Consider the following 13,775-nt stretch of genomic DNA (forward strand, 5'->3'; position numbering starts at 1 on the left):
GTTGTTAAATTTCTTCTCAATCTAAGAATATTGAGTTTTGATGCAGAAAAATCAAAACTCTTGTCAGAAGTGGGATTTGAACCCACGCCTCCATTCGGAGACCAGAAATCTCTCTGTTTTGGAGAAGGTGCACAACCTTGAGTCTGGCACCTTAGACCGCTCGGCCATTCTGACACAAGAGGGAGTTGAACTTTTTCCAGTAGAGTTGTTAAATTGCTTCTCAATCTAAGAATACTATGTTTTGATGCAGAAAAATCAAAACTCTTGTCAGAAGTGGGATTTGAAACCACGCCTCCATTCGGAGACCAGAAATCTCTCTGTTTTGGAGAAGGGGCATAACCTTGAGTCTAGCGCCTTAGACCGCTCAGTCAGTTGATCTTTTACCAGTAGGGTTGTTAAATTGCTTCTCAATCTAAGAATATTGAGTTTTGATGCAGAAAAATCAAAACTCTTGTCAGAAGTGGGATTTGAACCCACGCCTCCATTCGGAGACCAGAAATCTCTCTGTTTTGGAGAAGGTGCACAACCTTGAGTCTGGCGCCTTAGACCGCTCGGCCATTCTGACTCAAAAGTAACTTAAACTTTTTCCAGTAGAGTTGTTAAATTGCTTCTCAATCTAAGCATATTATGTTTTGATGCAGAAAAATTAAAACTCTTGTCAGAAGCGGGATTTGAACCCACGCCTCCATTCGGAGACCAGAAATCTCTCTGTTTTGGAGAAGGTGCACAACCTTGAGTCTGGCGCCTTCGACCGCTCGGCCATTGTGACACAAGAGTGGGGTGTACTTTTTCCAGTAGAGTTGTTAAATTTCTTCTCAATCTAAGAATATTACGTTTTGATGCAGAAAAATCAAAACTCTTGTCAGAAGTGGGATTTGAAACCACGCCTCCATACGGAGACCAGAAATCTCTCTGTTTTGGAGAAGGGGCATAACCTTGAGTCTAGCGCCTTAGACCGCTCGGCCATTCTGACACAACAGTCAGTTGATCTTTTTCCAGTAGAGTTGTTAAATTTCTTCTCAATCTAAGAATATTGAGTTTTGATGCAGAAAAATCAAAACTCTTGTCAGAAGTGGGATTTGAACCCACGCCTCCATTCGGAGACCAGAAATCTCTCTGTTTTGGAGAAGGTGCACAACCTTGAGTCTGGCGCCTTAGACCGCTCGGCCATTCTGACACAAAAGTAAGTTAAACTTTTTGCAGTAGAGTTGTTAAATTGCTTCTCAAACTAAGCATATTATATTTTGATGCAGAAAAATCAAAACACTTGTCAGAAGTGGGATTTGAACCCACGCCTCCATTCGGAGACCAGAAATCTCTCTGTTTTGGAGAAAGGGCATAACCTTGAGTCTGGCGCCTTAGACCGCTCGGCCATTCTGACACAACAGTGTGTTGATCTTTTTCCAGTAGAGTTGTTAAATTGCTTCTCAATCTAAGCATATTATGTTTTGATGCAGAAAAATTAAAACTCTTGTCAGAAGTGGGATTTGAACCCACGCCTCCATTAGGAGACCAGAAATCTCTCTGTTTTGGAGAAGGTGCACAACCTTGAGGCTGGCGCCTTAGACCGCTCGTCCATTCTGACACAAGAGTGAAGTGAACTTTTTCCAGTAGAGTTGTTAAATTTCTTCTCAATCTAAGAATATTATGTTTTGATGCAGAAAAATCAAAACTCTTGTCAGAAGTGGGATTTGAACCCACGCCTCCATTCGGAGACCAGAAATCTCTCTGTTTTGGAGAAGGAGCACAACCTTGAGTCTGGCGCCTTAGACCGCTCGGCCATTCTGACACAAGAGTGGGGTGTACTTTTTCCAGTAGAGTTGTTAAATTTCTTCTCAATCTAAGAATATTGAGTTTTGATGCAGAAAAATCAAAACTCTTGTCAGAAGTGGGATTTGAACCCACGCCTCCATTCGGAGACCAGAAATCTCTCTGTTTTGGAGAAGGTGCACAACCTTGAGTCTGGCACCTTAGACCGCTCGGCCATTCTGACACAAGAGGGAGTTGAACTTTTTCCAGTAGAGTTGTTAAATTGCTTCTCAATCTAAGAATACTATGTTTTGATGCAGAAAAATCAAAACTCTTGTCAGAAGTGGGATTTGAAACCACGCCTCCATTCGGAGACCAGAAATCTCTCTGTTTTGGAGAAGGGGCATAACCTTGAGTCTAGCGCCTTAGACCGCTCAGTCAGTTGGTCTTTTACCAGTAGGGTTGTTAAATTGCTTCTCAATCTTAGAATATGTTTTGATGCAGAAAAATCAAAACTCTTGTCAGAAGTGGGGTTTGAACCCACGCCTCCATTCGGAGACCAGAAATCTCTCTGTTTTGGAGAAGGTGCAAAACCTTGCGTCTGGGGCCTTAGACCGCTCGGCCATTCTGACACAAAAGTAAGTTAAACTTTTTTCCAGTAGAGTTGTTAAATTGCTTCTCAATCTAAGCATATTATATTTTGATGCAGAAAAATCAAAACACTTGTCAGAAGTGGGATTTGAACCCACGCCTCCATTCGGAGACCAGAAATCTCTCTGTTTTGGAAAAAGGGCATAACCTTGAGTCTGGCGCCTTAGACCGCTCGGCCATTCTGACACAACAGTGTGTTGATCTTTTTCCAGTAGAGTTGTTAAATTGCTTCTCAATCTAAGCATATTATGTTTTGATGCAGAAAAATTAAAACTCTTGTCAGAAGTGGGATTTGAACCCACGCCTCCATTAGGAGACCAAAAATCTCTCTGTTTTGGAGAAGGTGCACAACCTTAAGGCTGGCGCCTTAGACCGCTCGTCCATTCTGACACAAGAGTGAAGTGAACTTTTTCCAGTAGAGTTGTGAAATTTCTTCTCAATCTAAGAATATTATGTTTTGATGCAGAAAAATCAAAACTCTTGTCAGAAGTGGGATTTGAACCCACGCCTCCATTCGGAGACCAGAAATCTCTCTGTTTTGGAGAAGGTGCACAACCTTGAGTCTGGCACCTTAGACCGCTCGGCCATTCTGACACAAGAGGGAGTTGAACTTTTTCCAGTAGAGTTGTTAAATTGCTTCTCAATCTAAGAATACTATGTTTTGATGCAGAAAAATCAAAACTCTTGTCAGAAGTGGGATTTGAACCCACGCCTCCATTCGGAGACCAGAAATCTCTCTGTTTTGGAGAAGGTGCACAACCTTGAGTCTGGCGCCTTAGACCGCTCGGCCATTCTGACACAAGAGTGGGGTGTACTTTTTCCAGTAGAGTTGTTAAATTTCTTCTCAATCTAAGAATATTGAGTTTTGATGCAGAAAAATCAAAACTCTTGTCAGAAGTGGGATTTGAACCCACGCCTCCATTCGGAGACCAGAAATCTCTCTGTTTTGGAGAAGGTGCACAACCTTGAGTCTGGCACCTTAGACCGCTCGGCCATTCTGACACAAGAGGGAGTTGAACTTTTTCCAGTAGAGTTGTTAAATTGCTTCTCAATCTAAGAATACTATGTTTTGATGCAGAAAAATCAAAACTCTTGTCAGAAGTGGGATTTGAAACCACGCCTCCATTCGGAGACCAGAAATCTCTCTGTTTTGGAGAAGGGGCATAACCTTGAGTCTAGCGCCTTAGACCGCTCAGTCAGTTGATCTTTTACCAGTAGGGTTGTTAAATTGCTTCTCAATCTAAGAATATTGAGTTTTGATGCAGAAAAATCAAAACTCTTGTCAGAAGTGGGATTTGAACCCACGCCTCCATTCGGAGACCAGAAATCTCTCTGTTTTGGAGAAGGTGCACAACCTTGAGTCTGGCGCCTTAGACCGCTCGGCCATTCTGACTCAAAAGTAACTTAAACTTTTTCCAGTAGAGTTGTTAAATTGCTTCTCAATCTAAGCATATTATGTTTTGATGCAGAAAAATTAAAACTCTTGTCAGAAGCGGGATTTGAACCCACGCCTCCATTCGGAGACCAGAAATCTCTCTGTTTTGGAGAAGGTGCACAACCTTGAGTCTGGCGCCTTCGACCGCTCGGCCATTGTGACACAAGAGTGGGGTGTACTTTTTCCAGTAGAGTTGTTAAATTTCTTCTCAATCTAAGAATATTACGTTTTGATGCAGAAAAATCAAAACTCTTGTCAGAAGTGGGATTTGAAACCACGCCTCCATTCGGAGACCAGAAATCTCTCTGTTTTGGAGAAGGGGCATAACCTTGAGTCTAGCGCCTTAGACCGCTCGGCCATTCTGACACAACAGTCAGGTGATCTTTTTCCAGTAGAGTTGTTAAATTTCTTCTCAATCTAAGAATATTGAGTTTTGATGCAGAAAAATCAAAACTCTTGTCAGAAGTGGGATTTGAACCCACGCCTCCATTCGGAGACCAGAAATCTCTCTGTTTTGGAGAAGGTGCACAACCTTGAGTCTGGCGCCTTAGACCGCTCGGCCATTCTGACACAAAAGTAAGTTAAACTTTTTGCAGTAGAGTTGTTAAATTGCTTCTCAAACTAAGCATATTATATTTTGATGCAGAAAAATCAAAACACTTGTCAGAAGTGGGATTTGAACCCACGCCTCCATTCGGAGACCAGAAATCTCTCTGTTTTGGAGAAAGGGCATAACCTTGAGTCTGGCGCCTTAGACCGCTCGGCCATTCTGACACAACAGTGTGTTGATCTTTTTCCAGTAGAGTTGTTAAATTGCTTCTCAATCTAAGCATATTATGTTTTGATGCAGAAAAATTAAAACTCTTGTCAGAAGTGGGATTTGAACCCACGCCTCCATTAGGAGACCAGAAATCTCTCTGTTTTGGAGAAGGTGCACAACCTTGAGGCTGGCGCCTTAGACCGCTCGTCCATTCTGACACAAGAGTGAAGTGAACTTTTTCCAGTAGAGTTGTTAAATTTCTTCTCAATCTAAGAATATTATGTTTTGATGCAGAAAAATCAAAACTCTTGTCAGAAGTGGGATTTGAACCCACGCCTCCATTCGGAGACCAGAAATCTCTCTGTTTTGGAGAAGGAGCACAACCTTGAGTCTGGCGCCTTAGACCGCTCGGCCATTCTGACACAAGAGTGGGGTGTACTTTTTCCAGTAGAGTTGTTAAATTTCTTCTCAATCTAAGAATATTGAGTTTTGATGCAGAAAAATCAAAACTCTTGTCAGAAGTGGGATTTGAACCCACGCCTCCATTCGGAGACCAGAAATCTCTCTGTTTTGGAGAAGGTGCACAACCTTGAGTCTGGCACCTTAGACCGCTCGGCCATTCTGACACAAGAGGGAGTTGAACTTTTTCCAGTAGAGTTGTTAAATTGCTTCTCAATCTAAGAATACTATGTTTTGATGCAGAAAAATCAAAACTCTTGTCAGAAGTGGGATTTGAAACCACGCCTCCATTCGGAGACCAGAAATCTCTCTGTTTTGGAGAAGGGGCATAACCTTGAGTCTAGCGCCTTAGACCGCTCAGTCAGTTGGTCTTTTACCAGTAGGGTTGTTAAATTGCTTCTCAATCTTAGAATATGTTTTGATGCAGAAAAATCAAAACTCTTGTCAGAAGTGGGGTTTGAACCCACGCCTCCATTCGGAGACCAGAAATCTCTCTGTTTTGGAGAAGGTGCAAAACCTTGCGTCTGGGGCCTTAGACCGCTCGGCCATTCTGACACAAAAGTAAGTTAAACTTTTTTCCAGTAGAGTTGTTAAATTGCTTCTCAATCTAAGCATATTATATTTTGATGCAGAAAAATCAAAACACTTGTCAGAAGTGGGATTTGAACCCACGCCTCCATTCGGAGACCAGAAATCTCTCTGTTTTGGAAAAAGGGCATAACCTTGAGTCTGGCGCCTTAGACCGCTCGGCCATTCTGACACAACAGTGTGTTGATCTTTTTCCAGTAGAGTTGTTAAATTGCTTCTCAATCTAAGCATATTATGTTTTGATGCAGAAAAATTAAAACTCTTGTCAGAAGTGGGATTTGAACCCACGCCTCCATTAGGAGACCAAAAATCTCTCTGTTTTGGAGAAGGTGCACAACCTTAAGGCTGGCGCCTTAGACCGCTCGTCCATTCTGACACAAGAGTGAAGTGAACTTTTTCCAGTAGAGTTGTGAAATTTCTTCTCAATCTAAGAATATTATGTTTTGATGCAGAAAAATCAAAACTCTTGTCAGAAGTGGGATTTGAACCCACGCCTCCATTCGGAGACCAGAAATCTCTCTGTTTTGGAGAAGGTGCACAACCTTGAGTCTGGCACCTTAGACCGCTCGGCCATTCTGACACAAGAGGGAGTTGAACTTTTTCCAGTAGAGTTGTTAAATTGCTTCTCAATCTAAGAATACTATGTTTTGATGCAGAAAAATCAAAACTCTTGTCAGAAGTGGGATTTGAACCCACGCCTCCATTCGGAGACCAGAAATCTCTCTGTTTTGGAGAAGGTGCACAACCTTGAGTCTGGCGCCTTAGACCGCTCGGCCATTCTGACTCAAAAGTAACTTAAACTTTTTCCAGTAGAGTTGTTAAATTGCTTCTCAATCTAAGCATATTATGTTTTGATGCAGAAAAATTAAAACTCTTGTCAGAAGCGGGATTTGAACCCACGCCTCCATTCGGAGACCAGAAATCTCTCTGTTTTGGAGAAGGTGCACAACCTTGAGTCTGGCGCCTTCGACCGCTCGGCCATTGTGACACAAGAGTGGGGTGTACTTTTTCCAGTAGAGTTGTTAAATTTCTTCTCAATCTAAGAATATTACGTTTTGATGCAGAAAAATCAAAACTCTTGTCAGAAGTGGGATTTGAAACCACGCCTCCATTCGGAGACCAGAAATCTCTCTGTTTTGGAGAAGGGGCATAACCTTGAGTCTAGCGCCTTAGACCGCTCGGCCATTCTGACACAACAGTCAGTTGATCTTTTTCCAGTAGAGTTGTTAAATTTCTTCTCAATCTAAGAATATTGAGTTTTGATGCAGAAAAATCAAAACTCTTGTCAGAAGTGGGATTTGAACCCACGCCTCCATTCGGAGACCAGAAATCTCTCTGTTTTGGAGAAGGTGCACAACCTTGAGTCTGGCGCCTTAGACCGCTCGGCCATTCTGACACAAAAGTAAGTTAAACTTTTTGCAGTAGAGTTGTTAAATTGCTTCTCAAACTAAGCATATTATATTTTGATGCAGAAAAATCAAAACACTTGTCAGAAGTGGGATTTGAACCCACGCCTCCATTCGGAGACCAGAAATCTCTCTGTTTTGGAGAAAGGGCATAACCTTGAGTCTGGCGCCTTAGACCGCTCGGCCATTCTGACACAACAGTGTGTTGATCTTTTTCCAGTAGAGTTGTTAAATTGCTTCTCAATCTAAGCATATTATGTTTTGATGCAGAAAAATTAAAACTCTTGTCAGAAGTGGGATTTGAACCCACGCCTCCATTAGGAGACCAGAAATCTCTCTGTTTTGGAGAAGGTGCACAACCTTGAGGCTGGCGCCTTAGACCGCTCGTCCATTCTGACACAAGAGTGAAGTGAACTTTTTCCAGTAGAGTTGTTAAATTTCTTCTCAATCTAAGAATATTATGTTTTGATGCAGAAAAATCAAAACTCTTGTCAGAAGTGGGATTTGAACCCACGCCTCCATTCGGAGACCAGAAATCTCTCTGTTTTGGAGAAGGTGCACAACCTTGAGTCTGGCGCCTTAGACCGCTCGGCCATTCTGACACAAGAGTGGGGTGTACTTTTTCCAGTAGAGTTGTTAAATTTCTTCTCAATCTAAGAATATTGAGTTTTGATGCAGAAAAATCAAAACTCTTATCAGAAGCGGGATTTGAACCCACGCCTCCATTCGGAGACCAGAAATCTCTCTGTTTTGGAGAAGGTGCACAACCTTGAGTCTGGCACCTTAGACCGCTCGGCCATTCTGACACAAGAGGGAGTTGAACTTTTTCCAGTAGAGTTGTTAAATTGCTTCTCAATCTAAGAATACTATGTTTTGATGCAGAAAAATCAAAACTCTTGTCAGAAGTGGGATTTGAAACCACGCCTCCATTCGGAGACCAGAAATCTCTCTGTTTTGGAGAAGGGGCATAACCTTGAGTCTAGCGCCTTAGACCGCTCAGTCAGTTGATCTTTTACCAGTAGGGTGGTTAAATTGCTTCTCAATCTTAGAATATGTTTTGATGCAGAAAAATCAAAACTCTTGTCAGAAGTGGGGTTTGAACCCACGCCTCCATTCGGAGACCAGAAATCTCTCTGTTTTGGAGAAGGTGCAAAACCTTGCGTCTGGGGCCTTAGACCGCTCGGCCATTCTGACACAAAAGTAAGCTAAACTTTTTTCCAGTAGAGTTGTTAAATTGCTTCTCAATCTAAGCATATTATGTTTTGATGCAGAAAAATTAAAACTCTTGTCAGAAGTGGGATTTGAACCCACGCCTCCATTCGGAGACCAGAAATCTCTCTGTTTTGGAGAAGGTGCACAACCTTGAGTCTGGCGCCTTAGACCGCTCGGCCATTCTGACACAAAAGTAAGTTAAACTTTTTGCAGTAGAGTTGTTAAATTGCTTCTCAATCTAAGAATACTATGTTTTGATGCAGAAAAATCAAAACTCTTGTCAGAAGTGGGATTTGAAACCACGCCTCCATTCGGAGACCAGAAATCTCTCTGTTTTGGAGAAGGGGCATAACCTTGAGTCTAGCGCCTTAGACCGCTCAGTCAGTTGATCTTTTACCAGTAGGGTGGTTAAATTGCTTCTCAATCTTAGAATATGTTTTGATGCAGAAAAATCAAAACTCTTGTCAGAAGTGGGGTTTGAACCCACGCCTCCATTCGGAGACCAGAAATCTCTCTGTTTTGGAGAAGGTGCAAAACCTTGCGTCTGGGGCCTTAGACCGCTCGGCCATTCTGACACAAAAGTAAGCTAAACTTTTTTCCAGTAGAGTTGTTAAATTGCTTCTCAATCTAAGCATATTATGTTTTGATGCAGAAAAATTAAAACTCTTGTCAGAAGTGGGATTTGAACCCACGCCTCCATTCGGAGACCAGAAATCTCTCTGTTTTGGAGAAGGTGCACAACCTTGAGTCTGGCGCCTTAGACCGCTCGGCCATTCTGACACAAAAGTAAGTTAAACTTTTTGCAGTAGAGTTGTTAAATTGCTTCTCAAACTAAGCATATTATATTTTGATGCAGAAAAATCAAAACACTTGTCAGAAGTGGGATTTGAACCCACGCCTCCATTCGGAGACCAGAAATCTCTCTGTTTTGGAAAAAGGGCATAACCTTGAGTCTGGCGCCTTAGACCGCTCGGCCATTCTGACACAACAGTGTGTTGATCTTTTTCCAGTAGAGTTGTTAAATTGCTTCTCAATCTAAGCATATTATGTTTTGATGCAGAAAAATTAAAACTCTTGTCAGAAGTGGGATTTGAACCCACGCCTCCATTAGGAGACCAGAAATCTCTCTGTTTTGGAGAAGGTGCACAACCTTGAGGCTGGCGCCTTAGACCGCTCGTCCATTCTGACACAAGAGTGAAGTGAACTTTTTCCAGTAGAGTTGTTAAATTTCTTCTCAATCTAAGAATATTATGTTTTGATGCAGAAAAATCAAAACTCTTGTCAGAAGTGGGATTTGAACCCACGCCTCCATTCGGAGACCAGAAATCTCTCTGTTTTGGAGAAGGTGCACAACCTTGAGTCTGGCGCCTTAGACCGCTCGGCCATTCTGACACAAGAGTGGGGTGTACTTTTTCCAGTAGAGTTGTTAAATTTCTTCTCAATCTAAGAATATTCAGTTTTGATGCAGAAAAATCAAAACTCTTGTCAGAAGTGGGATTTGAACCCACGCCCCCATTCGGAGACCAGAAATCTCTCTGTTTTGGAGAAGGTGCACAACCTTGAGTCTGGCACCTTAGACCGCTCGGCCATTCTGACACAAGAGGGAGTTGAACTTTTTCCAGTAGAGTTGTTAAATTGCTTCTCAATCTAAGAATATTATGTTTTGATGCAGAAAAATCAAAACTCTTGTCAGAAGTGGGATTTGAAACCACGCCTCCATTCGGAGACCAGAAATCTCTCTGTTTTGGAGAAGGGGCATAACCTTGAGTCTAGCGCCTTAGACCGCTCAGTCAGTTGATCTTTTACCAGTAGGGTTGTTAAATTGCTTCTCAATCTTAGAATATGTTTTGATGCAGAAAAATCAAAACTCTTGTCAGAAGTGGGGTTTGAACCCACGCCTCCATTCGGAGACCAGAAATCTCTCTGTTTTGGAGAAGGTGCAAAACCTTGCGTCTGGGGCCTTAGACCGCTCGGCCATTCTGACACAAAAGTAAGTTAAACTTTTTTCCAGTAGAGTTGTTAAATTGCTTCTCAATCTAAGCATATTATGTTTTGATGCAGAAAAATTAAAACTCTTGTCAGAAGTGGGATTTGAACCCACGCCTCCATTCGGAGACCAGAAATCTCTCTGTTTTGGAGAAGGTGCACAACCTTGAGTCTGGCGCCTTAGACCGCTCGGCCATTCTGACACAAAAGTAAGTTAAACTTTTTGCAGTAGAGTTGTTAAATTGCTTCTCAAACTAAGCATATTATATTTTGATGCAGAAAAATCAAAACACTTGTCAGAAGTGGGATTTGAACCCACGCCTCCATTCGGAGACCAGAAATCTCTCTGTTTTGGAAAAAGGGCATAACCTTGAGTCTGGCGCCTTAGACCGCTCGGCCATTCTGACACAACAGTGTGTTGATCTTTTTCCAGTAGAGTTGTTAAATTGCTTCTCAATCTAAGCATATTATGTTTTGATGCAGAAAAATTAAAACTCTTGTCAGAAGTGGGATTTGAACCCACGCCTCCATTAGGAGACCAGAAATCTCTCTGTTTTGGAGAAGGTGCACAACCTTGAGGCTGGCGCCTTAGACCGCTCGTCCATTCTGACACAAGAGTGAAGTGAACTTTTTCCAGTAGAGTTGTTAAATTTCTTCTCAATCTAAGAATATTATGTTTTGATGCAGAAAAATCAAAACTCTTGTCAGAAGTGGGATTTGAACCCACGCCTCCATTCGGAGACCAGAAATCTCTCTGTTTTGGAGAAGGTGCACAACCTTGAGTCTGGCGCCTTAGACCGCTCGGCCATTCTGACACAAGAGTGGGGTGTACTTTTTCCAGTAGAGTTGTTAAATTTCTTCTCAATCTAAGAATATTCAGTTTTGATGCAGAAAAATCAAAACTCTTGTCAGAAGTGGGATTTGAACCCACGCCCCCATTCGGAGACCAGAAATCTCTCTGTTTTGGAGAAGGTGCACAACCTTGAGTCTGGCACCTTAGACCGCTCGGCCATTCTGACACAAGAGGGAGTTGAACTTTTTCCAGTAGAGTTGTTAAATTGCTTCTCAATCTAAGAATACTATGTTTTGATGCAGAAAAATCAAAACTCTTGTCAGAAGTGGGATTTGAAACCACGCCTCCATTCGGAGACCAGAAATCTCTCTGTTTTGGAGAAGGGGCATAACCTTGAGTCTAGCGCCTTAGACCGCTCAGTCAGTTGATCTTTTACCAGTAGGGTTGTTAAATTGCTTCTCAATCTTAGAATATGTTTTGATGCAGAAAAATCAAAACTCTTGTCAGAAGTGGGGTTTGAACCCACGCCTCCATTCGGAGACCAGAAATCTCTCTGTTTTGGAGAAGGTGCAAAACCTTGCGTCTGGGGCCTTAGACCGCTCGGCCATTCTGACACAAAAGTAAGTTAAACTTTTTTCCAGTAGAGTTGTTAAATTGCTTCTCAATCTAAGCATATTATGTTTTGATGCAGAAAAATTAAAACTCTTGTCAGAAGTGGGATTTGAACCCACGCCTCCATTCGGAGACCAGAAATCTCTCTGTTTTGGAGAAGGTGCACAACCTTGAGTCTGGCGCCTTAGACCGCTCGGCCATTCTGACACAAAAGTAAGTTAAACTTTTTGCAGTAGAGTTGTTAAATTGCTTCTCAAACTAAGCATATTATATTTTGATGCAGAAAAATCAAAACACTTGTCAGAAGTGGGATTTGAACCCACGCCTCCATTCGGAGACCAGAAATCTCTCTGTTTTGGAAAAAGGGCATAACCTTGAGTCTGGCGCCTTAGACCGCTCGGCCATTCTGACACAACAGTGTGTTGATCTTTTTCCAGTAGAGTTGTTAAATTGCTTCTCAATCTAAGCATATTACGTTTTGATGCAGAAAAATTAAAACTCTTGTCAGAAGTGGGATTTGAACCCACGCCTCCATTAGGAGACCAAAAATCTCTCTGTTTTGGAGAAGGTGCACAACCTTGAGGCTGGCGCCTTAGACCGCTCGTCCATTCTGACACAAGAGTGAAGTGAACTTTTTCCAGTAGAGTTGTTAAATTTCTTCTCAATCTAAGAATATTATGTTTTGATGCAGAAAAATCAAAACTCTTGTCAGAAGTGGGATTTGAACCCACGCCTCCATTCGGAGACCAGAAATCTCTCTGTTTTGGAGAAGGTGCACAACCTTGAGTCTGGCACCTTAGACCGCTCGGCCATTCTGACACAAGAGGGAGTTGAACTTTTTCCAGTAGAGTTGTTAAATTGCTTCTCAATCTAAGAATACTATGTTTTGATGCAGAAAAATCAAAACTCTTGTCAGAAGTGGGATTTGAACCCACGCCTCCATTCGGAGACCAGAAATCTCTCTGTTTTGGAGAAGGTGCACAACCTTGAGTCTGGGGCCTTAGACCGCTCGGCCATTCTGACACAAAAGTAAGTTAAACTTTTTTCCAGTAGAGTTGTTAAATTGCTTCTCAATCTAAGCATATTATGTTTTGATGCAGAAAAATTAAAACTCTTGTCAGAAGCGGGATTTGAACCCACGCCCCCATTCGGAGACCAGAAATCTCTCTGTTTTGGAGAAGGTGCACAACCTTGAGTCTGGCGCCTTCGACCGCTCGGCCATTGTGACACAAGAGTGGGGTGTACTTTTTCCAGTAGAGTTGTTAAATTTCTTCTCAATCTAAGAATATTACGTTTTGATGCAGAAAAATCAAAACTCTTGTCAGAAGTGGGATTTGAAACCACGCCTCCATTCGGAGACCAGAAATCTCTCTGTTTTGGAGAAGGGGCATAACCTTGAGTCTAGCGCCTTAGACCGCTCGGCCATTCTGACACAACAGTCAGTTGATCTTTTTCCAGTAGAGTTGTTAAATTTCTTCTCAATCTAAGAATATTGAGTTTTGATGCAGAAAAATCAAAACTCTTGTCAGAAGTGGGATTTGAACCCACGCCTCCATTCGGAGACCAGAAATCTCTCTGTTTTGGAGAAGGTGCACAACCTTGAGTCTGGCGCCTTAGACCGCTCGGCCATTCTGACACAAAAGTAAGTTAAACTTTTTGCAGTAGAGTTGTTAAATTGCTTCTCAAACTAAGCATATTATATTTTGATGCAGAAAAATCAAAACACTTGTCAGAAGTGGGATTTGAACCCACGCCTCCATTCGGAGACCAGAAATCTCTCTGTTTTGGAGAAAGGGCATAACCTTGAGTCTGGCGCCTTAGACCGCTCGGCCATTCTGACACAACAGTGTGTTGATCTTTTTCCAGTAGAGTTGTTAAATTGCTTCTCAATCTAAGCATATTATGTTTTGATGCAGAAAAATTAAAACTCTTGTCAGAAGTGAGATTTGAACCCACGCCTCCATTAGGAGACCAGAAATCTCTCTGTTTTGGAGAAGGTGCACAACCTTGAGGCTGGCGCCTTAGACCGCTCGTCCATTCTGACACAAGAGTGAAGTGAACTTTTTCCAGTAGAGTTGTTAAATTTCTTCTCAATCTAAGAATATTATGTTTTGATGCAGAAAA

General features: G+C 42.2%; 38 non-coding genes across 38 annotated transcripts; all 38 read right to left on the bottom strand.

Annotated features, from left to right (window-relative positions):
• Positions 1–61: 61 nt before the first annotated feature.
• On the bottom strand, positions 62–174 carry trnal-caa (transfer RNA leucine (anticodon CAA)). The gene is made up of 2 exons: positions 137–174; positions 62–107 (listed from the first exon to the last, which is right to left on the bottom strand). It is a non-coding gene; the product is annotated as a tRNA-Leu (tRNA).
• A 278-nt stretch (positions 175–452) lies between these two features.
• Positions 453–565, bottom strand: trnal-caa (transfer RNA leucine (anticodon CAA)). The gene is made up of 2 exons: positions 528–565; positions 453–498 (listed from the first exon to the last, which is right to left on the bottom strand). It is a non-coding gene; the product is annotated as a tRNA-Leu (tRNA).
• A 295-nt stretch (positions 566–860) lies between these two features.
• Positions 861–973, bottom strand: trnal-caa (transfer RNA leucine (anticodon CAA)). Its single transcript has 2 exons — positions 936–973; positions 861–906 (listed from the first exon to the last, which is right to left on the bottom strand). It is a non-coding gene; the product is annotated as a tRNA-Leu (tRNA).
• Positions 974–1,064: 91 nt separating this feature from the next.
• trnal-caa (transfer RNA leucine (anticodon CAA)) lies at positions 1,065–1,177 on the bottom strand. The gene is made up of 2 exons: positions 1,140–1,177; positions 1,065–1,110 (listed from the first exon to the last, which is right to left on the bottom strand). It is a non-coding gene; the product is annotated as a tRNA-Leu (tRNA).
• A 91-nt stretch (positions 1,178–1,268) lies between these two features.
• trnal-caa (transfer RNA leucine (anticodon CAA)) lies at positions 1,269–1,381 on the bottom strand. Its single transcript has 2 exons — positions 1,344–1,381; positions 1,269–1,314 (listed from the first exon to the last, which is right to left on the bottom strand). It is a non-coding gene; the product is annotated as a tRNA-Leu (tRNA).
• Positions 1,382–1,676: 295 nt separating this feature from the next.
• On the bottom strand, positions 1,677–1,789 carry trnal-caa (transfer RNA leucine (anticodon CAA)). The gene is made up of 2 exons: positions 1,752–1,789; positions 1,677–1,722 (listed from the first exon to the last, which is right to left on the bottom strand). It is a non-coding gene; the product is annotated as a tRNA-Leu (tRNA).
• Positions 1,790–1,880: 91 nt separating this feature from the next.
• On the bottom strand, positions 1,881–1,993 carry trnal-caa (transfer RNA leucine (anticodon CAA)). The gene is made up of 2 exons: positions 1,956–1,993; positions 1,881–1,926 (listed from the first exon to the last, which is right to left on the bottom strand). It is a non-coding gene; the product is annotated as a tRNA-Leu (tRNA).
• Positions 1,994–2,473: 480 nt separating this feature from the next.
• Positions 2,474–2,586, bottom strand: trnal-caa (transfer RNA leucine (anticodon CAA)). The gene is made up of 2 exons: positions 2,549–2,586; positions 2,474–2,519 (listed from the first exon to the last, which is right to left on the bottom strand). It is a non-coding gene; the product is annotated as a tRNA-Leu (tRNA).
• Positions 2,587–2,881: 295 nt separating this feature from the next.
• Positions 2,882–2,994, bottom strand: trnal-caa (transfer RNA leucine (anticodon CAA)). The gene is made up of 2 exons: positions 2,957–2,994; positions 2,882–2,927 (listed from the first exon to the last, which is right to left on the bottom strand). It is a non-coding gene; the product is annotated as a tRNA-Leu (tRNA).
• Positions 2,995–3,085: 91 nt separating this feature from the next.
• On the bottom strand, positions 3,086–3,198 carry trnal-caa (transfer RNA leucine (anticodon CAA)). Its single transcript has 2 exons — positions 3,161–3,198; positions 3,086–3,131 (listed from the first exon to the last, which is right to left on the bottom strand). It is a non-coding gene; the product is annotated as a tRNA-Leu (tRNA).
• Positions 3,199–3,289: 91 nt separating this feature from the next.
• On the bottom strand, positions 3,290–3,402 carry trnal-caa (transfer RNA leucine (anticodon CAA)). Its single transcript has 2 exons — positions 3,365–3,402; positions 3,290–3,335 (listed from the first exon to the last, which is right to left on the bottom strand). It is a non-coding gene; the product is annotated as a tRNA-Leu (tRNA).
• Positions 3,403–3,680: 278 nt separating this feature from the next.
• On the bottom strand, positions 3,681–3,793 carry trnal-caa (transfer RNA leucine (anticodon CAA)). The gene is made up of 2 exons: positions 3,756–3,793; positions 3,681–3,726 (listed from the first exon to the last, which is right to left on the bottom strand). It is a non-coding gene; the product is annotated as a tRNA-Leu (tRNA).
• A 499-nt stretch (positions 3,794–4,292) lies between these two features.
• On the bottom strand, positions 4,293–4,405 carry trnal-caa (transfer RNA leucine (anticodon CAA)). The gene is made up of 2 exons: positions 4,368–4,405; positions 4,293–4,338 (listed from the first exon to the last, which is right to left on the bottom strand). It is a non-coding gene; the product is annotated as a tRNA-Leu (tRNA).
• Positions 4,406–4,496: 91 nt separating this feature from the next.
• Positions 4,497–4,609, bottom strand: trnal-caa (transfer RNA leucine (anticodon CAA)). The gene is made up of 2 exons: positions 4,572–4,609; positions 4,497–4,542 (listed from the first exon to the last, which is right to left on the bottom strand). It is a non-coding gene; the product is annotated as a tRNA-Leu (tRNA).
• Positions 4,610–4,904: 295 nt separating this feature from the next.
• trnal-caa (transfer RNA leucine (anticodon CAA)) lies at positions 4,905–5,017 on the bottom strand. Its single transcript has 2 exons — positions 4,980–5,017; positions 4,905–4,950 (listed from the first exon to the last, which is right to left on the bottom strand). It is a non-coding gene; the product is annotated as a tRNA-Leu (tRNA).
• Positions 5,018–5,108: 91 nt separating this feature from the next.
• Positions 5,109–5,221, bottom strand: trnal-caa (transfer RNA leucine (anticodon CAA)). The gene is made up of 2 exons: positions 5,184–5,221; positions 5,109–5,154 (listed from the first exon to the last, which is right to left on the bottom strand). It is a non-coding gene; the product is annotated as a tRNA-Leu (tRNA).
• Positions 5,222–5,701: 480 nt separating this feature from the next.
• trnal-caa (transfer RNA leucine (anticodon CAA)) lies at positions 5,702–5,814 on the bottom strand. The gene is made up of 2 exons: positions 5,777–5,814; positions 5,702–5,747 (listed from the first exon to the last, which is right to left on the bottom strand). It is a non-coding gene; the product is annotated as a tRNA-Leu (tRNA).
• A 295-nt stretch (positions 5,815–6,109) lies between these two features.
• On the bottom strand, positions 6,110–6,222 carry trnal-caa (transfer RNA leucine (anticodon CAA)). The gene is made up of 2 exons: positions 6,185–6,222; positions 6,110–6,155 (listed from the first exon to the last, which is right to left on the bottom strand). It is a non-coding gene; the product is annotated as a tRNA-Leu (tRNA).
• A 91-nt stretch (positions 6,223–6,313) lies between these two features.
• On the bottom strand, positions 6,314–6,426 carry trnal-caa (transfer RNA leucine (anticodon CAA)). Its single transcript has 2 exons — positions 6,389–6,426; positions 6,314–6,359 (listed from the first exon to the last, which is right to left on the bottom strand). It is a non-coding gene; the product is annotated as a tRNA-Leu (tRNA).
• Positions 6,427–6,925: 499 nt separating this feature from the next.
• On the bottom strand, positions 6,926–7,038 carry trnal-caa (transfer RNA leucine (anticodon CAA)). Its single transcript has 2 exons — positions 7,001–7,038; positions 6,926–6,971 (listed from the first exon to the last, which is right to left on the bottom strand). It is a non-coding gene; the product is annotated as a tRNA-Leu (tRNA).
• Positions 7,039–7,129: 91 nt separating this feature from the next.
• trnal-caa (transfer RNA leucine (anticodon CAA)) lies at positions 7,130–7,242 on the bottom strand. The gene is made up of 2 exons: positions 7,205–7,242; positions 7,130–7,175 (listed from the first exon to the last, which is right to left on the bottom strand). It is a non-coding gene; the product is annotated as a tRNA-Leu (tRNA).
• A 295-nt stretch (positions 7,243–7,537) lies between these two features.
• Positions 7,538–7,650, bottom strand: trnal-caa (transfer RNA leucine (anticodon CAA)). Its single transcript has 2 exons — positions 7,613–7,650; positions 7,538–7,583 (listed from the first exon to the last, which is right to left on the bottom strand). It is a non-coding gene; the product is annotated as a tRNA-Leu (tRNA).
• A 91-nt stretch (positions 7,651–7,741) lies between these two features.
• trnal-caa (transfer RNA leucine (anticodon CAA)) lies at positions 7,742–7,854 on the bottom strand. Its single transcript has 2 exons — positions 7,817–7,854; positions 7,742–7,787 (listed from the first exon to the last, which is right to left on the bottom strand). It is a non-coding gene; the product is annotated as a tRNA-Leu (tRNA).
• A 480-nt stretch (positions 7,855–8,334) lies between these two features.
• On the bottom strand, positions 8,335–8,447 carry trnal-caa (transfer RNA leucine (anticodon CAA)). The gene is made up of 2 exons: positions 8,410–8,447; positions 8,335–8,380 (listed from the first exon to the last, which is right to left on the bottom strand). It is a non-coding gene; the product is annotated as a tRNA-Leu (tRNA).
• Positions 8,448–8,927: 480 nt separating this feature from the next.
• trnal-caa (transfer RNA leucine (anticodon CAA)) lies at positions 8,928–9,040 on the bottom strand. Its single transcript has 2 exons — positions 9,003–9,040; positions 8,928–8,973 (listed from the first exon to the last, which is right to left on the bottom strand). It is a non-coding gene; the product is annotated as a tRNA-Leu (tRNA).
• A 91-nt stretch (positions 9,041–9,131) lies between these two features.
• trnal-caa (transfer RNA leucine (anticodon CAA)) lies at positions 9,132–9,244 on the bottom strand. The gene is made up of 2 exons: positions 9,207–9,244; positions 9,132–9,177 (listed from the first exon to the last, which is right to left on the bottom strand). It is a non-coding gene; the product is annotated as a tRNA-Leu (tRNA).
• A 295-nt stretch (positions 9,245–9,539) lies between these two features.
• On the bottom strand, positions 9,540–9,652 carry trnal-caa (transfer RNA leucine (anticodon CAA)). The gene is made up of 2 exons: positions 9,615–9,652; positions 9,540–9,585 (listed from the first exon to the last, which is right to left on the bottom strand). It is a non-coding gene; the product is annotated as a tRNA-Leu (tRNA).
• A 91-nt stretch (positions 9,653–9,743) lies between these two features.
• On the bottom strand, positions 9,744–9,856 carry trnal-caa (transfer RNA leucine (anticodon CAA)). The gene is made up of 2 exons: positions 9,819–9,856; positions 9,744–9,789 (listed from the first exon to the last, which is right to left on the bottom strand). It is a non-coding gene; the product is annotated as a tRNA-Leu (tRNA).
• Positions 9,857–10,336: 480 nt separating this feature from the next.
• Positions 10,337–10,449, bottom strand: trnal-caa (transfer RNA leucine (anticodon CAA)). The gene is made up of 2 exons: positions 10,412–10,449; positions 10,337–10,382 (listed from the first exon to the last, which is right to left on the bottom strand). It is a non-coding gene; the product is annotated as a tRNA-Leu (tRNA).
• A 91-nt stretch (positions 10,450–10,540) lies between these two features.
• trnal-caa (transfer RNA leucine (anticodon CAA)) lies at positions 10,541–10,653 on the bottom strand. The gene is made up of 2 exons: positions 10,616–10,653; positions 10,541–10,586 (listed from the first exon to the last, which is right to left on the bottom strand). It is a non-coding gene; the product is annotated as a tRNA-Leu (tRNA).
• Positions 10,654–10,948: 295 nt separating this feature from the next.
• On the bottom strand, positions 10,949–11,061 carry trnal-caa (transfer RNA leucine (anticodon CAA)). The gene is made up of 2 exons: positions 11,024–11,061; positions 10,949–10,994 (listed from the first exon to the last, which is right to left on the bottom strand). It is a non-coding gene; the product is annotated as a tRNA-Leu (tRNA).
• A 91-nt stretch (positions 11,062–11,152) lies between these two features.
• Positions 11,153–11,265, bottom strand: trnal-caa (transfer RNA leucine (anticodon CAA)). Its single transcript has 2 exons — positions 11,228–11,265; positions 11,153–11,198 (listed from the first exon to the last, which is right to left on the bottom strand). It is a non-coding gene; the product is annotated as a tRNA-Leu (tRNA).
• A 480-nt stretch (positions 11,266–11,745) lies between these two features.
• trnal-caa (transfer RNA leucine (anticodon CAA)) lies at positions 11,746–11,858 on the bottom strand. The gene is made up of 2 exons: positions 11,821–11,858; positions 11,746–11,791 (listed from the first exon to the last, which is right to left on the bottom strand). It is a non-coding gene; the product is annotated as a tRNA-Leu (tRNA).
• Positions 11,859–11,949: 91 nt separating this feature from the next.
• Positions 11,950–12,062, bottom strand: trnal-caa (transfer RNA leucine (anticodon CAA)). The gene is made up of 2 exons: positions 12,025–12,062; positions 11,950–11,995 (listed from the first exon to the last, which is right to left on the bottom strand). It is a non-coding gene; the product is annotated as a tRNA-Leu (tRNA).
• A 295-nt stretch (positions 12,063–12,357) lies between these two features.
• Positions 12,358–12,470, bottom strand: trnal-caa (transfer RNA leucine (anticodon CAA)). Its single transcript has 2 exons — positions 12,433–12,470; positions 12,358–12,403 (listed from the first exon to the last, which is right to left on the bottom strand). It is a non-coding gene; the product is annotated as a tRNA-Leu (tRNA).
• Positions 12,471–12,561: 91 nt separating this feature from the next.
• Positions 12,562–12,674, bottom strand: trnal-caa (transfer RNA leucine (anticodon CAA)). Its single transcript has 2 exons — positions 12,637–12,674; positions 12,562–12,607 (listed from the first exon to the last, which is right to left on the bottom strand). It is a non-coding gene; the product is annotated as a tRNA-Leu (tRNA).
• A 500-nt stretch (positions 12,675–13,174) lies between these two features.
• On the bottom strand, positions 13,175–13,287 carry trnal-caa (transfer RNA leucine (anticodon CAA)). Its single transcript has 2 exons — positions 13,250–13,287; positions 13,175–13,220 (listed from the first exon to the last, which is right to left on the bottom strand). It is a non-coding gene; the product is annotated as a tRNA-Leu (tRNA).
• Positions 13,288–13,378: 91 nt separating this feature from the next.
• trnal-caa (transfer RNA leucine (anticodon CAA)) lies at positions 13,379–13,491 on the bottom strand. Its single transcript has 2 exons — positions 13,454–13,491; positions 13,379–13,424 (listed from the first exon to the last, which is right to left on the bottom strand). It is a non-coding gene; the product is annotated as a tRNA-Leu (tRNA).
• Positions 13,492–13,775: the final 284 nt, after the last annotated feature.

Source organism: Astyanax mexicanus, chromosome 15 (genome assembly GCF_023375975.1).
Source record: "Astyanax mexicanus isolate ESR-SI-001 chromosome 15, AstMex3_surface, whole genome shotgun sequence".
Taxonomy (NCBI): Eukaryota; Metazoa; Chordata; class Actinopteri; order Characiformes; family Acestrorhamphidae; genus Astyanax; species Astyanax mexicanus.